Raw genomic sequence first — 17,724 nt, 5'->3', positions numbered from 1 at the left:
AGTTTTACATAGAGCTCAAAAAGCAAGTTGTAAAACAATTGTAAACAATATTGATTAGCGTGAATTACAGTTGTAAAAGAGTTCTCCTGTATAGATTTTGAAGAGCAATGCATAAAACAATAGTGTACAATGTGAAAATAGGGTGAATGACAGTTTCCAAAGAGTTCTCCTATGACACATGTTTTTCTAGTAGTAAGGCTTTTACTTCCTTTTTGAATAGCCTGATTGAAGTAATCGCTCTCGTTGAGGGAGGAAGGGAGTTCCATATTTTAAGAGCAGATCTGGCGAAAGTGAGACCTTCAGTTTTCTTTTTTTTTATGTAGCTGGTTCTGCTATGAGGGATTAAGCACTTCTAGAGTCTCTTACACCTCCTGAAGATTAATCCTACTCAATATGTATATTGAGGACCAAAACTGGGTGGAGCTTTGTCTGTTAGGCATGCAACTTTCAGTTGAATCCTAGCTTCAACTGGGAGTCACTTGAGGGCTCTGAGTAAAAGGGAGATGCCATTGTAGCAACATGTGTCTGTTAAAAGTCTTGCCACTGAATTTATTGTAGCTTTCCTTGGTGGTAGGCTAGCTTTCAGTAGCCATATGAGTGTAGAATTCCCATGGTCCAGTCTTGAGAGCAATAGAGATTGAACCGCCGTTTTGAGGTCTCCTTGCAGTATGAAGAGGTTTTTTTTTTTTTCAGAGTATGTAAATGTAGGTTTGCTCTTCTGTATACAGATTGTATGGGAGCTTACATGCTTAGATTTGAGTATAGTGCGATGCCTAGTGATTTTATGGAATTGAAGACGGTTGAGGGGCAGTTTCACATCCTCATACATGTGCTATTCAATTTTTGATTGTATCCGGATTTCAGTGAGTGATTCTATGTAAAGTTTGAAGGGCATTGGTGAAATTGTAGATCCATGTGGGATGCCCCTTTTAATGTCTGCCACATCAGATAGGGTGTTTTCGATTTTCACTCTTTGTTGCCAGTTCTGCATGAAGGAGGTGAACTGCTTGAGGATGGCACCTGCCAGTCCCATTCTGAATTTAAAAGATTCTCTGAGGCATTTGGGGCTGATTGTGTTGAATTCTGCAGATAAATCCAAAAGTATTAGGAGTTTTTTTTTATCTCAAACGATAAGTATGGCTTCCTCACTATTGTGTCCAGGTCTGAAATCAGATTGGTGTTTGTCTAATAGGTAAAACCTTTTGATGTGTTCACATTGCTGATCGTGGGCGCATTTGTCAATTTAGCCAAGAGAGGCAAACTGGAAATTAGACAGAGGTTGTTCACGTCTTTCCACTCAATGCATGACTTTTTTAGTAGGGGGGATACTTGTCCCACCTTCAAACATTCAGGGAAAGATCCTAGATGGAGAGATGCATTCACTATTTTTGTCAATGAGGGAGTAATGGAATGATTGATCTCCTTTAGTAGGAGAGAGGGAATGGGATAATCAAAATGTGTGGTAGGTTTCATTGACTGAATGGTTTTCTGGGTCTCCCCTTCATATAGGGGTCTGAAACTGTTCAAGAAAGCTCAGTTTCTCCTGGTGGGAGTTGGGCTGTGTTGGTCAGTATTCTTGCTGTGTATTTTGTGGATGGGATTGGTGGATTTCTTAGTTTTAAAAATGGGGGTCCTTGGTTGGCAGTCAGGTTACCCCCTGTCCAAGCAAGGACCCTCACTCTAGTCAGGGTAAGTCACACACAATCCAAATTACCCTGTGCCCACCCTCTGGCAGCTTGGCACGGAGCAGTCAGGCTTAACTTAGAAGGCAATGTGTAAAGTATTTGTGCAATAAATCATACAATAACACAATATAGCACCACAAAAATACACCACACAGTGTTTAGAAAAATATATAATATTTATCAGGGTATTTGCAGGTCAAAACAATAAAAGATGCAATGAGAAATTGTAGAGATATCACTGAAAAGTGATATGAAGTGTCTTAAGTCTTTAAAAAGCAAACAAAGTCTCTTTCAAGCACAAAGTACCTGGTTTGGAGTGAACAATCTCCGCAGAGGGCCGCAGAGGAGGAGATGCGTGGAAAAATGGTGTGTGTGTCGGTTTCGCCCCTTCACACACGGACTTGCATCGTTATTTTTCACGCAGGCAAGACGTTGCGTTGATTTCCGGCGCGCGGACAGTCTCCTCTGTGGGTCGCGGGGTTTTCAGACGCACAGGGGTCTGTGCGTGGATTCCTGGGCTTGTTGTCCAGCTGCGCAGCGTTCCGGTGGGCTGTGCGTGGAATTTTCTCCCTCACGCCAGGCGTTGCGTTGATTTCCTCTCTGGAAGTCGGGCGGCGTTGTCCAGGCAGGCCGTGCGTCAAAGTTCCGGTCGCACCACAGGTGTTGCGTCAATCTTTTCCTTGCGGGGTCGAGGGGCGTCTTTCCGGATTGGCGTGAGGTGAATTTTTCACCGCGGAGCAAGCTGTGCGTCAAATGTTTCGGCGCACAAGGAGTCCAGTTGAAAGATGGAAGTATTTTTGGTCCTGAGACTTCAGGGAACAGGAGGCAGGTTCTATCCAAGCCCTTGGAGAGCACGTCTGCAGCAAGGCAAGAGTTCAGCAAGGCAGCAGGCCAACAGCAAGGTAGCAGTCCTTTGTAGAAAGCAGTCAGGTGAGTCCTTTGAGCAGCCAGGCAGTTCTTCTTGGCAGGTTGCAGGTTCTGGTTCAGGTTTCTTCTCCAGCAAGAGTCTCAGGTGGTAGGGCAGAGGTCCTGTTTTATACCCAAATGTGCCTTTGAAGTGGGGGATACTTCAAAGAGTGGCTTAGAAGTGCACCAGGTCCCCTTTCAGTTCAATCCTGTCTGCCTGGGTCCCAGTAGGGGGTGTGGCAGTCCTTTGTGTCAGAGCAGGCCCTCCACCCTCCCAGCCCAGGAAGACCCATTAAAAATGCAGATGTATGCAAGTGAGGCTGAGTACTCTGTGTTTGAGGTGTGTCTGAGTGAATGCACAAGGAGCTGTCAACTAAGCCTAGCCAGCCGTGGATTGTAAGGCACAGAAAGATTTAAGTGCAGAGAAATGCTCACTTTCTAAAAGTGGCATTTCTAAAAAAGTAATATTAAATCCAACTTCACCAGTCAGCAGGATTTTGTATTACCATTCTGGCCATACTAAATATGACCTTCCTAATCCCTTCAGATCAGCAGCTACAACTTCAACAATGTACAAGGACAGTCCCAATGTTAGCCTATGAAGGGGCAGTCCTCACAGTAGTGTAAAAGGTAATTTAGGGGTTTTACACTACCAGGACATGTAAACTACACAGGTACATGTCCTGCCTTTTACCCACACAGCACCCTGCTCTAGGGGTTACCTAGGGCACACATTAGGGGTGACTTATAGGTAGAGAAAGGGGAGGTTTAGGCTTGGCAAGTACTTTTAAATGCCAAGTCACAGTGACAGTGAAACTGCCCACACAGGCCTTGCAATGGCAGGCCTGAGACAAGGTAAGAGGGGCTACTTGAGTGGGTGGCACAACCAGTGCTGCAGGCCCACTTGTAGCATTTAATCTACAGGCCCTAGGCACATACAGTGCACATTACTAGGGACTTATAAGTAAATTAAATAGTCCAATTGGGTATGATCCAAGGTTACCATGTTTAAAGGGAGAGAGCATATGCACTTTAGCACTGGATAGCAGTGGTAAAGTGCGCAGAGCCTAAAATCCAGCAAAAACAGAGTCCAAAAAGTGGAGGGAGGCAAGCAAAACGTTAGGGGTGACCACCCTAAGGCTGTCAGTTCTAACACCTAGGTTAGGGACTTGGATGGTTATTTTGGAATAGAGTTGCTTATAGTTGCAATTTTGTCTTTAAAGAAAGTTGAGAAGGCGTTAAAGATGTCCATTGAGTTGTTTTTAAATGTGGAGTCTGTAAGTTTTCCTGACTGTTGCTTTATTATGTCAAATAGTTATCTAGGCTAATTGAGATCTGATCGCTGTTGTTTTGGCTTTCAGGATCACCTTTTTGTATGAGATTCCGTGCATTCTCAGCTGTTCGAAGTGGGTAAAGTCCTTCCTTCATAATCATTCCAGCTGTCTTTGTTCTCTTCTTTCATTGTTTGTGTTTTGGTTGAGCCATGGTACCAATGGTTTATTCTTTTGCCTTTTTTGTCGTAATGGAGCAGCCTTCAACACTATGTTGGCCCTGATGCTGTTGTAGAAATTAATTAGATCTTGAACCAACATTTGGTCAATACGTGGTGCCAGGGAAGCTTGGCACATATCCCCTAGTACTGATCTGTTTATGCTGCTAAATCTCTCACCCACATTTTTTTATTTCTATTTTGACCCTTTATTTTTGTTTCTTGTGCGGTCTGACCAATCTGATGGTGTGATGTCTAGCATGTTTACTGATGCCAGATTAGCCATGATGAGGTCAAGAAATGCACCTTTGACATGGGTTGGCCCCTTGTATGCGTGAGTCATGTTGAGGGCCTGAAGCAGGTTACTAAGGGCAGCCTCTGTGGTATCTTTGACATGGTTCCAATGTAAGTTGAAATCTCCTAGTATTGTATTCGAGAGTGTTGTAGCATTGATTGTGATCATTTCCATAAGTTGGTCAAGGAAGATTGTGTTGACACCTCATAAATGGTGTAAGAGTAGTGTTTTTGTTATCAGTTTCTTTTCAAGCTAGATTTCAGCTCTCATGAGTTCATGGATCCTCTAGCTTGAGTAAGTATAGGGTTAGGGAGTCTCTGTAGATTATAGCGAGCTACCCCTCCCCCTTGCTTCAGCATGCAGTATAGATGTAAGATGGGAAAATCTGAGGGGATGAAAGAGTCCATTGTTGGTGCTGATGTTGGAATGAGCCAGGTTTCAGTTAGGAAGAGAATGTCCAGACCATGAGCTTCGATCACAGCTAATATATCAGTTGCATGTTTTGCAGCTGATCTGCAGTTGTGCAGCATGTATTTCAGGTATGTTCTTGTTTTGTGAGTTATTATTATGTTTGTTGGACAATATGTTCATTGATATTGGGATCAGATTGTTGTGTTTGCCTTGTAGAGGTTTGTCTTACTGGTATTTGTAGTTGGATATATTGAAGATCGGAATGTAGAGTGTTGTGTCGGGGGGATTTCTGTGTTACATGGTAGTAGATTAGCATATTGGTTATCTCTTTTTTGGGGAGTTAATGAATTTGTGTACAAGCCACTCTGCCCCCTCCCAGCATTCATAGATGACATTGTAGACATCGCTACCTTCAGGTCCTGGTGTCCTCCTCGGTGACCTGAATTTCCACCTTGAGGACTGCACCGCTCTACTCAACAACCTTGCCACCTTGAGCCTCAGACAGCTGGTCTCCGCACCCACACACATCGCAGGACGCACACTGGACCCCATTTTCACCTCAAGCAACTGGATCACCATCGAGACCATCCCCACCCCAGACTGGACCGACCACCTGCTGCATACACTTCAGAATCACCAACCCCATAAGCCACACCCGCACCCCCAGAACACCCCACAGGAAATGGAACAAAATCACCAGTGAGCAACTCACCTCATCTCTCGCCAAATCCCTCCCTCCTTCCTCTGATGACACCAACACATCAGCGCATAGATTACCGAATGCACTGACACTGTAGTCCCCCTCTGGGTGACATCAGCCAAACGTAAATCTAAGAAAGCCAGCTGGTTCACCACCGAACTCTAAGAATCAAAGCATTCCTGCAGATGTTCAGAGAATAAATGAAGGAACAGCCAAACCAGCAAAGACTTTGCCTCCTTCAGAGCCGCAACCAACGCCCACCTAAAAAAAATCAAGAATGCAAGGAAGGACGCAGTCCGGGAGCACATCAACTCCTCAACACACAACTCTAAGGAACCCACCCAGACCATCCACAGCTGGTCCATGCTCACCACAGAGGAAACAGTCAGCATCATGAACAGCACCCTCTTCAGAGCCCCCACAGGCGCCTGCGCACACAACATTTACATCAGATCCAGCGCATCCATCGCCCCAAAGCTCCGAAACACAATGAACTGCTCCATCAACACTAGCGCCTTCGCTGAGTACTGGAAACACACCGAAATACGCTCTCTCCTGAAGAAACCTTCTGCCGACCCATCAGAGCTAAGGAATGTCCGACCCATCTCGCAGCTACGCTAGCCTGCCAAAGTACAGGAGAAAGCAATCAATGCACAACTACATAATTTCATCAAGGGCAACAACTCCCTGGACAGCTCCCTGTCCGGCTTCCACAGCAACCACAGCACTGAGACAGCCCTCCTGACAGCCCCCAACGACATCCGATTACTCCTAGACTGCGGCCACACCGCAGTGCTCATACTCCATGACCTGTCAGCAGCCTTCGACAGAGTCTCCCACAGCACTCTACGCACCTGACTCCATGACATAGGAATCAGCAGAAGAGCCCTGGAATGGATCCAATCCTTCCTCTCATGGAGGACGCAGAGGGTCAGACTCCCACCCCACACATCCAGAAGCACACTGCGGAGTCCCCAAGGATCCTCACTGAGTCCCACACTGTTCAACGTATACATGGCCCCTCTTACAGCCATCGTCAGAAGCCATGGTGTGGACATTGTGTAATATGCTGATGACACACAAATCGTTATTTCCCTCACCGAAGACCCGGATACGGGCAAAAGGAACTTCCACTAAGGAATGTAAGCTGTCAACACCTGGATGTGAGAAAGCTGCGTCAAGCTCAACTCTGACAAGACTGAGCTCATCATCTATGGAAATGTCACCTCAGCTTGGGACAACTCTTGGTGGCCTACATACCTCGGCGTCCCCCTTGCACCAATTGAGAATGCCCACAACCTAGGCATCATCCTCGACTCCTCCCTATCCATGACCCACCAGGTAAACTCAGTTGCCTCTTCCTGCTGACACAGACTCTGCAAACTTTGTAAGATCTTCAGATGGATCCCAGCAGACTGTCGCAGGAGTCTCAGCCATGCCTTAGTCACAAGCAAGCTCACCTATGGCAATGCGCTCTACACCGGCACCTCAACTAGAAACTTCAAGAAACTACAACTTATCCAGAACGCCACCGCCAGACTCATCCTGGACCTCCCATGCCGAGAACACATCTCCTAACACCTGAGAACCCTCCACTGTCTCCTGGTTGAAAAACTAATCACCTTCAAGCTACTCACACGCACGTACAGGCCAAACACAACACAGGACCAGCCAGCCTACCTGAACCACCACGTCTCCTTCCACACCCCCACCAGATCCCTCCTCTCCACCCAGATGGCCCTGCCCACCATCCCTCACATTTGTAAAACCACCGCCGGAGGACGATCCTTCACCTACATTGCAGCAAAGAGCTGGAACAACCTCCCCTGCACCTCAGACAAAGCCCATCGCTCACCATCTTCAGGAAGAACCTCAAGACATGGCTCTTTGGATGAGGCCCTCTGTCCCCCCACCCCCTCCAGTGCCCTGAGACCCTCATAGGTGAGTAGCCACACTTTACAAAAACCGATTGATTGATTGATTGAATGGGAGTGTACAACCTTTCTAGTGTGAGTCAGACTGTGATGGAATTCTTCTTGACCCATTCAATGTCCTTCCTGAGTAATTGCAGGTTCTCGTTTATTTGATTTATGGAAAGTTTGTGAGATGGGCACAGACAGATTGCATTATCATTCTGTGTGTATGCTTCCAGATTTTTGTGACCTGTTTGCATTTTTGATTCAATACCCTGCTCCAAGTCTGTGGGATATTTCTTTGGGATTGACCCACGTCCTGTGGTAGAGAAGTTGCTCCTCGAGCTATGGTTGCTATTTGGATGGTAGTCAAGTGGACTATGATTGTCAATGGATGTTGTGCTTTGGGCAGTGTTAGTGGGTTTAAGATAATGGTTAGCGTCAGGGAATGAATTGGGTAGCTAGGAGGTTTTGCTGTGGTTGCTTCTTGCCTTTTCAGGTCTATTTGGAGACTCAGAGGGAAATTGTAGATTGCAGGGCTATGATTGCCCATGGTTATAGATCTTTGGGCAGCATTATTCTGTTTAGGATGGTGGTTAGGGGTTGAGATATCAGGTGATTAGCTAGGAGGTTTTATTGATGCTCCTGCTTGCCTTTTCAGGTCGCTAAAAATTGTGTTGAATGCTTGTAAGTCATTGTCCACTGCTTGGGGGAGGATGTTGCCACTTTTCAAATTGAGATGGTAGCTTTCGGCAACTTTGCCAACAGTGAAGTGAAACACTTCGAAGTATACCCAAGCCAGGGGATATGAAGAGGGCAAAAGACTAGGTAGGACCTGGGCATGGCTTTTAAGCCATGATAGGTGATACTGTCAGAAACTGTAGCTGATAAAAAGCTCCAAGGACTCACTTACGGCAAGCAAAGTCAGACTGGGAGAATGTGTTAAAATTTATGAACATGGCTGGGAAAATCACCATATGCTATTTTCAAATGAAGCAATCACTTCTGAAGAAATTAAAGTGTCAATAGAGGGGCTGGCCAGGGGCAAGGCAATGGGGTCTGATGGGCTCCCACTGAAGTTCTATAAAGCCTACAAATGCACCCTAATGCACTACTTATGGGGAAGTCTGCAGAACAGAAATATTTCTCCCCTCACTATGCAAGGCCATATTCACCCTCCTCCACAAGCCTTGAAACAGCCCAGACATTGTACCTCTTATAGGCCACTATCCTTGTAAAATCTAGATAATAGAATCCTTACCAGGTTATAGGTAAATCATCTTTTATTATTGTTGCTGAAAATTGTATTCTCAACACAATCTGCATTTACCCCATACAGATTAACAGATCAATGGCAATAAGTTTACATACATTTTTCTCCATCACATAATCCTGAGATGGAGAACGCTGTTTTTCTACTTGATGAAGAAAAAGCATTCAGCTCACTGGAGTGGTCATATTTGCCAGATTACTTCTGCAGATTGATGATTGTTCTTTTCAAGAAGCCTGTGGAGAAGGTCCAGGTCAATGAACTGACATCTTTCCCAGAATCTAGGGGTATGAGACAGGGATGACAACTGTTATTTGTATTGATAATTGATCCCCTGGCTAGGCACCTGCTGGAATGATACCTACAGCTACATTTGCGTTTCTGCTCAGGACATGTTTTCCTCTTCATGTACACTGAAAATATACTTCTATTCATTGAGAGCCCTGCCAAGAACCTGCAGTTATTGATTAGAGAAGTGATCATATTCAACAGGTTCTCAGGACTAAACATCAATTCGGATAAGTGTAAACTATTTTTGCTGACAAAGCACACTCCTAATCCCAAATTGTAGAAACCAATAACCTGGGACAAGGACACTGTTAAATACCTAGGGTGATACTACATAGGGACACTGAGGAGCTAATTAGACTATGGCCCAGCAGTTGAGCATTTGGCACCACAGCCAGAGTCTTGAACTAGTGACTGTAGGAGGCTGGCCTGGTGTGTAGTGGATACCTAAGGTACTTACACTTTATACCAGGTTCAGTTATCCTTTATTAGTGACATGTAGGCAGTGTCTAGAAGCCAGGCTCTCTAGAGGTAGCTGTAGCTGAGCAGCCAAGGCTTATCTAGGAGACATGCAAAGATCATGCAATACCACTGTAGTGACACAGTAATCACACACATGAAAGAAAATACTCAGGCCCATATTTATACTTTTTGACGCTAAACTGCGCTAACGCAGTTTAGCGTCAAAAAATTTAGCGCCGTCTAACGCCATTCTGAAGCGCCATGCGGGCGCCGTATTTATGGAATGGCGTTAGCCGGCGCAAGCAGACCGGCGCTGCCTGGTTTGCGTGGAAAAAAACCACGTACACCAGACAGCGCCGGCGTAGGGGGAAAATGGCGTATGGGCGTCTTAAAATGGGGCAAGTCAGGTTACGTCGAAAAAATCGTCGTAACCCGACTTGCGCCATTTTTTTTCGACGCCCATCCCCCATCAACATGACTCCTATTATTGTAAAGATAGGAGTCATGCCCCCTTGCCCAATGGCCATGCCCAGGGGACTTATGTCCCCTGGGCATGGTCATTGGGCATAGTGGCATGTAGGGGGGCACAAATCAGGCCCCCCTATGCCACAAAAAATAAAAAATAAAAAACTTACCTGAACTTACCTTAATGTCCATGTGATGGGTCCCTCCGTCCTTGGGTGTCCTCCTGGGGTGGGCAAGGGTGGCAGGGTGGGTCCCTGGGGGCAGGGGAGGGCACTCTGGGGTCATTTTGAGCCCACTTGTCCCTTAACGCCATGCCTGACCCAGGCGTTAAAAAGCGGCGCAAATGCGCCGTTTTTGGCCACGCCCACTCCCGGGCGTCATTTTTGCCCGGGAGTATAAATACCACGTAAAGGCCTGGGAGTCATTTTTTAAGACGGGAACGCCTCCCTTGCATATCATTAACGCAAGGAAGGGGTTCACGCTAAAAAATGACGCACACTCCGGGCACTTTGGCGCCCGAAGCGTCTAACGCCATAGTATAAATATGGCGTTAGTTGGCGTTAGTTTAGCGTCGAATTTGCGTCGAAAAAAACGACGCAAATTCGGCGCAACCAGAGTATAAATACGGCCCTCAGTGTTACAAAAATAAAGGTACTTTTTTTTGGTGACACAAATGCCAAAAATACCATAAAGACTATACTCCCTTAGGAGGTAAGTAATACACAAATTATATACTCTAGTGTTAGACCTGACAGCCTTAGGATGGTCACCTCTCACTTTTTGCCTGCTTCCCTCTACTTTTTGGACATTGTTTTTGCTGGTTTTAGGACGCTGCACACTTTACCACTGCTAACCAGTGCTAAAGTGTATACGCGCTCTCCCTTAAAACATGGAGACCTTGTTTCATACCCAATTGGATTATTTAATCTACTTGTAAAACCCCAGTAAAGTCCACTACTTGCTTGGACAGGGGGTAACCTGACTGCCAATCAAAGACCCATTTCTAACAACTAGTATGCAGAAATGTGCAGAAAAACAGTTAGAAAACAGTGCAATTAGTGAGAATCACAATAGTTGGAAATGAGCCTGGGGGAACACAAACCATATACTAAGAAAGTGTAATGCGAATGTTGGTTTCCCACCTAGGCACATGTAGTGTGTAGAGGGACACTGGGAGTATTAGAAAACACCAAAGGTAAGTAATAGAACAAACCCCAGAGCCCAGGAGAGCAGGAGTAAGTCACAGAAACTTTCCTAGAACACACAAGAACGCAAGAAAGAAGATTATGCAAGAACCAGAAGAGAATGCAAGACATCAACAGTGGATTTCTGGAACTGAAGACCTGTGGAAGAAGAGGACCAAGTCCAAGAACACACAAGAGTCCAGGGAGAACTGAAGCCCCTGCTAACCCAGATGAAGGTGCAAACGAAGAACCACTGGTGAAGAAAAACAGTCAGTAATGGTCCCAAGAAGACAGATGCGGGTTCCTGTTTGGTGCAGATGATGTCCCACGCCGGATGGAAGATTGCAGTCTGATTTGTGTTGCTGGATTCTGCCAACATGCCTTGGCACATGCAAAGCTCATGGTTAGTTGAAAATGGCGCTGCCCGGGACCAGGAGGGACCTGGTGTACTCTACCCAGGAGGAGGAGTCAGAGGGGGCTCTCGGCAACTCAGAAGTCCCACAGAAGATCAGGAAGCGCACACAGAAGTCCCACAGCATGGGAACAAAGGAGGTGCCAAAGGAGGCCCACAAAGCATGACAACAAAGGATCCCCCACCGCCGGAGAACCACTCAGGAAGCTGTGCGTCGCAGAGTGCTGGGGCCTAGAGATGCACGGTGCATGGAGAACTTCGTAGAAGGATGCCAACAAGCCCTGGCAACTATAAAACACGCTGTGCATGGGAGTACTGTCTTGTGTGTAAGGCAAGCTCTTACCTCCACCAAAGTTGGACAGTAGGATGTCAGAACTATCGGGATCACTTCAGTCTATCACCCGTGATGCGGGATCCACACAACTCAGCAGGAGAGGGGATCCACGTAGCCAATCTGCATTGCAGAGAGGTGGCTGCTGAAACAGAGGAGTGACTCCTTCACTCCAAAGGAGATTCCTTTGTTCTTCTGGTGCAGACTGGAGACAGACTGTCCTCTGAGGATGCATGACCAGGAAAGAGTTGCAGTTGCTGGCAGGAGCTGAAGAGACAATGTTGCAAAGGTCATCTTGGCTTCTTTGTTGCAGTTTGAAGAGTTCCTGGAGGGTCCAGATGAGGTTTCTTTGGTGAGAAGGTAAAGTAAAAGAAGCAGAGGTTTTCTGCTGGAGCCTTGCAATCTGGATCTGAAGAACCACCCAAGAGAGAGATCCTAAATCACCCTGAAAGGAGGATTGGTCAGCTAAACAGGTAAGCACCTATCAAGGGAGAGCTCTGACCTCACCTGCTGGCATTGGCCACTCAGATGCTCCCAGAGGTCCCTGCCAACTTGGAATCCAAGATGGCAAAACCCATGGACCCTCTGAAGCAGCTCTGAGCACCACCCCTGAGGCTGTGATAGATAGGGCAGTATTCACTTCCCTTTAATTTGTCCAATTTTGCGCCAGATTAAGGACTGGGGGTCCCTGAACCGGTGTTGACTAGCTTATGCAAGGAGGGCACCAAATGTGCCCTTCAAAGCATTTCCAGTGGCTTGGGGAGGCTACCCCTCCCAAGCCAGTAACATCTATTTCCAAAGGGAGAAAGTGTAACACCCCTCTCCCAAAGGAAATCCTTTGTTCTGTCTTGCTGGGTTTGAGCTGCCCAAGCAACAGGAGTGGAGAAACCGGTCTGAGAGGTGGCAGCAGCTGGGGCTGCCTGGACAACCTCAGAAGGCTGTAATGGCATTACTGGGAGTCCTCTAAGGAGCCCCAGAGTGCATGGAATCATACAACGAATGCTTGTAAAAGCATGGGGGTATAATTCCTACATGTCTGATACCAAACATGCCTATGTTCAAAGTTACCATTGTGTAGCTGGACATAGGTAGTGACCTATGTCCAGGACACTTGTAAAATGCGAAGTCTGGGAAAATGGTCCTGGAAGTCGTGGGGCACCTAGTGCAGGGTTCCCCTGACACACAGGTAATCTGCACTCTGCCCTCACGGCTGGAGGGCCTGCTACAGGGGTGACTTATAAGTGACCTCTAGCAGTGTAAATAGCAGTGAAAGGGTGCATTCACCTTTTCACGCATGCTGCAATGGCAGCCTACAGAAGCCTTTGCATGGGCTCCCTATGGGTGGCAAAAGATATGCTGCAGCCCATAGGGATCCCCTGGACCCCCAATGCCCTGGGTTCCTAAGTACCATATACTAGGGACTTATAAGGAGTCACCAGTATGCCAATTGTTGGTGAAATACTGGGTTACCACTATGCAACAACCAAATTTAGAGGCGAGAGAGCATAATCACTGGGTCCTGGTTAGCAGGATCCCAGTGAACACAGTCAAGCACACTGACATCAGGCAGAAAATGGGGGTAACCATGGCACAAAGAGGGTAGTTTCCTACAGCCATTCATATTCCTTGGCAGGGCAAATCGCACTAGTAAAGGTAATCATTTTTCCCAAATTTTTGCATCTATTTATGAACTTTCCCATTCCATTTTCTGTACCCTTATAATGTGCATAAATAAACTTATTTGGGTGGAGTGACAGCCAAGAATTAGCTGGGGAACACTGGTCCTGCCATTTGTGATGAAAGGACTGAGGCTTCAGACTTAGGGGCATATTTAAGAACCCCGAGCGCCATTCTAAGGCCGCATAAGAGTTATTTTTTTAAACTCATGTTGCATAGAAGTTCAAAAACGCTGCACCATATTTACAAAGTAGCACAATGCATTTGTTGTGCCACTTTGTAACCCTTTGTCCTGCATTAAGCCTGCACCAGACATAATATATGCAAAGGGGGCATTCTCCCATTAGGGGGGCTGAAACAATGGCACAAGGAAAGTTGAAAGATTTCCTTGCGTAATTTTTTTGACACTTTTAACACCTGCTCAAATATGCTCCTTAGGGTCACAGTACCTGGCAACTCAATGCCACTATACTCTGTACCATCCAGACCAAAGAATCCCTCATTTGATACCAGAGATAGAACAAACTGAGGCATTTCCCCTGTTCTCCTTACTGGCAGCCAGCTTATTGAGACCTAGAGCCAAGGTTTTGACACTGATCTCAATCTACTGGGCCTGATGCTGTATGGGAATAAATTAGGAACCAATTGCCTGCACCCAAGGTCGGCTTTAGGGCAGTGCGATGCGGCTGTACTGGGCACTGACATGGATGCGGGGCACTGTTATAAAGTCAGTCCTGGTATAGTAAAGAGACTGCTGGATTTGGGTGGCAGCACCACTGAGTGTGAGGGACTGTGTCTGATTTTGCGCTGTGTGACAACTGTCGGCCTAAACCTTTTTGGCCAGCTAGCAGCACCTCACCAGTACCCAGGGGTAAAGATGAACTGTGGCAGCCTGTTGCATGACGTCTTAGATTTCTCAGGAAACTGTGGTGGAACAGATCGTACCCCTTCCTCTTAGTCACACATGTCTAAAACAGGCAAAGACAAACAGAAGCAATACAAGGTTCAAAAGGTTTTATTGAATCAAATGCATTCCATGTAAAAAAAAGCATGTATTGCGATTATGAAGAAGATAAAACATTATAAAAGCAGAACAGTGGTGTGGAAAGTCAAACATAGGAAAGGTACCACCATACTGTCAAAATAATGGCTCTAGAATCCCTACCTGTACCACTGATATTCTATAGAAGAACAATGGCAGTGTAAGCCCGAATCTGCCCATTAGGCCTCTCGGAAGAAACACATCCCCATACCTGTGGCTGTAGGTAAAGAAGACGTCTATTGGTCTACTGTGAGTCCTCCCACATATGGGCGGAGAAATCGTCAGATCTCAGCAGAAACTGAAAAGTCACATGCAGCATTCACTAGCACTAGCTGGAAATCCCCTCTAAATAAAGGGGGCAGTGAGGTGTTTTATAATGAAACATCATGGGACATATGTATTAAAGTGTTTGCCCATACACACAGAATAGGGAGAAACCCTGTGATACATCTGGTCCCCAGATGTTCTGAGAAAGTGCCCTGATGTGACAATATATATATTTCAGTGTATGAGAGTTGGGGACATGAAGAACGCTGTGTACCGGCAATAACTAATAATCTTATCATAGTCAGCCTTGGAAAAAGCACAGAGTGAATATGTTTTGCATGAAAAGAATAACAAAAGTCTACTCAAAAGGGCAACAGATAAAAGAATAAAAATAGCTTCCACTAAACAAAACTTTTGGAAAAATAATAGAATTGAATAAAATGCATGGCCGAGATTAATGCTAAAGTGGCACAGCGCGGTGCTGCGCCGAAAATAGCAGTGCCACCCTGCACCACTTTTGAAATGCAGGAGTGCACCGTATTTAGAGGAATACGGTGCACCTCTTCGTTTCCCCCATGCACTGGCACTGAATTAACTTGCCTAGGGCCTACGCGGGCATCCTTACACCATAGTGCAAGGGTGTCTGCGTTGAGGTGAGGGGATAGATTGTTTATGTGCAAGAAGGTGTCTCTTTCTGCATGTAAGCAATCGTCCATGGCATTTTACTTTTTCTATGAGTAATGCAGAATGCAGCACACATGGAAGAAGCAAAAAATTAGGAGGAATAAAAGCATTCCTCCTTGTTTTCCAATGCAACAACTTTTAAACCTGAGGCAACGACAAAAGCAGTGGGTGTTTGCGATGCCGGGTCTTTTGCCCCCCAGGGATGATGCGTGTAAATCCAGGGCATGCTGGATGAAGTCACAGGTGCTGCATCGATCCAGTGGGTGATGCGGCAGAGTTTCTGTCGCACGGCAGGCGCTGTGTCTTTTCCTCACGCAGGAAGTCAGGCTGCATTGTTCCAGCTCAGCTATGCGTCGATCCGGTGGGCTGTGCGTTGAAGTTACGGTCACAATGCTGGTGCTGTGTCGATCTCCACTCGGGGAGCTGGGCTGCGTTGTTCAGCAGCAGCGATGCAGTGATTTCTTCACCGCTAGGCAGGCTGTGCATTGATTCCAGCAGGGTGTGTGTCAATTTTCACCACATAAGGAGTTGCTTTGAAAAGAGGAAGTCTTTTAGGCCCTGACACTTCAGGAAACAGGAGTCAAGCTCAAGCCAAGCCCTTGGAGAGCACTTCCCAGCAGAGCCAGAGGCCAGAAAGGCAGCAGGGCAACAGCAAGGCAGCAGTCCTTCACAGCAAAGCAATCTAGGTTAGTCCTTTGGGCAGCCAGGCAGCTACTTTTGGCAGGTTGCAGGATCTGGCTCAGAGTATCTGTCCCAGGAAGTGTCTGAGCTGGTAGGGTCAGGGACCCAGTTTAAATACCCAAAAGTGCCTTTGAAGTGGGGGAGACTTCAAAGAGTGGTTTTGAAGTGCACAAGGTCCCCTTTCAGTACAGGTCTGCCAGGGACCCAGTAGGGGGTGTGGCAGTCTTTGTGTGATGGTAGGCCACTAGCCTTTGAAATAGAAGTGTCAAGCCCCTCTACCCTTCCAGCCCAGGAAGACCCATTCAGTGTATAAATGTGTGCAAGTGTGACTAAGCATTCTCTGTTTGCGGTTGTCTGGGTGAAATACACAAGGGAGCTGATATCCAGACCAACCCAGACGTGGATTGTAGACAGGCTATAAGGCACAGAAGGATTTTAAGTGCAGACAAATGCTCACTTTCTAAGAGTGGCATTTCTAAAATAGTAATATAAAATCCAATCTCAGCAGTCAGCAGGATTTTGTATTACCTTTCCGGCCATACTAAATATGACCTGTCTACTCCATTCTGATCAGAGTCTACCACTCAAACAGTAGTTTGCTAATGTTAGCCTATGAAAGAAGCATCCTTCACAGCAGTAGAATACGAATTTAGGAGTTTTCTACTACCAGGACATATAAAACACACAGGCATATGTCCTGCCCTTTACCTACACAGCACTCTGCCCTATGGGCTACCTAAGGCCTCCCTTAGGGGTGACATATGCAGAAAAAAGAGAGTTGAAGGCTTGGCAAGTACTTTTAAATGCCAAGTCGAAGTGGCAGTGAAACTGCACACCCAGGTCTTGCAATGACAGGCCTGAGACATGGTTAAAGGGCTACATATGTGGGTGCCACAACCAGTGCTGCAGGCCCTCTTGAAGCATTCAATCTGAAGCCCCTGGCCACATGTAGTGAACTTTACTAGGGACTTACAAGTAGATCAAATAAGCCAATTGGGTATGAACTAATGTTACCATGTTTTAAGGGAGAGAGCAAATGCACTTTAGCACTGGTTAAAAAAGTGAAGGGAGGCAGGCAAAAAGCTGGGGTTGACCACCTTTAGGCTGTCAGGTCTAACTATCATGTTTGTACTGTATATTGGGCCTTTTAGTTTAAAACACAGTCCTGGTCTGGGTTTGGACCTAAATGCATTAATATAATACACATTTTGTACATTAAACAAAATGGGCCCAATTCACAAAGGTAAACTTAGATTAAAAGTCTAAGGCCCGAATTTCAGAAAAGTGGCACTGCATCCAATGCAGTGCCACTTTTCCTCAATCTCTTAGCGCTTCCCTACTGCCACCATGGTGCAAGGTAAGAGCAATATTGATGTACTCTGCAGGATTAGCTCAAAAATGTTGCCGCTAATCCTGCAGAGTATGTAGGGACCCATTGAAAACAATGGTATGCCCCCTTTTAGCGCCTGCTCTGTGGAGGTGTTAAAAATAGCTGCTAAAAATAGCGCTATAGAATCTCTTTGATTCCACTGCGCCCTTTTTGCCGTCCCCCTATCGGGTGA

Source organism: Pleurodeles waltl, chromosome 4_1, assembly GCF_031143425.1.
Source record: "Pleurodeles waltl isolate 20211129_DDA chromosome 4_1, aPleWal1.hap1.20221129, whole genome shotgun sequence".
Lineage (NCBI taxonomy): Eukaryota > Metazoa > Chordata > Amphibia > Caudata > Salamandridae > Pleurodeles > Pleurodeles waltl.
This window is presented reverse-complemented; position numbering follows the sequence as displayed.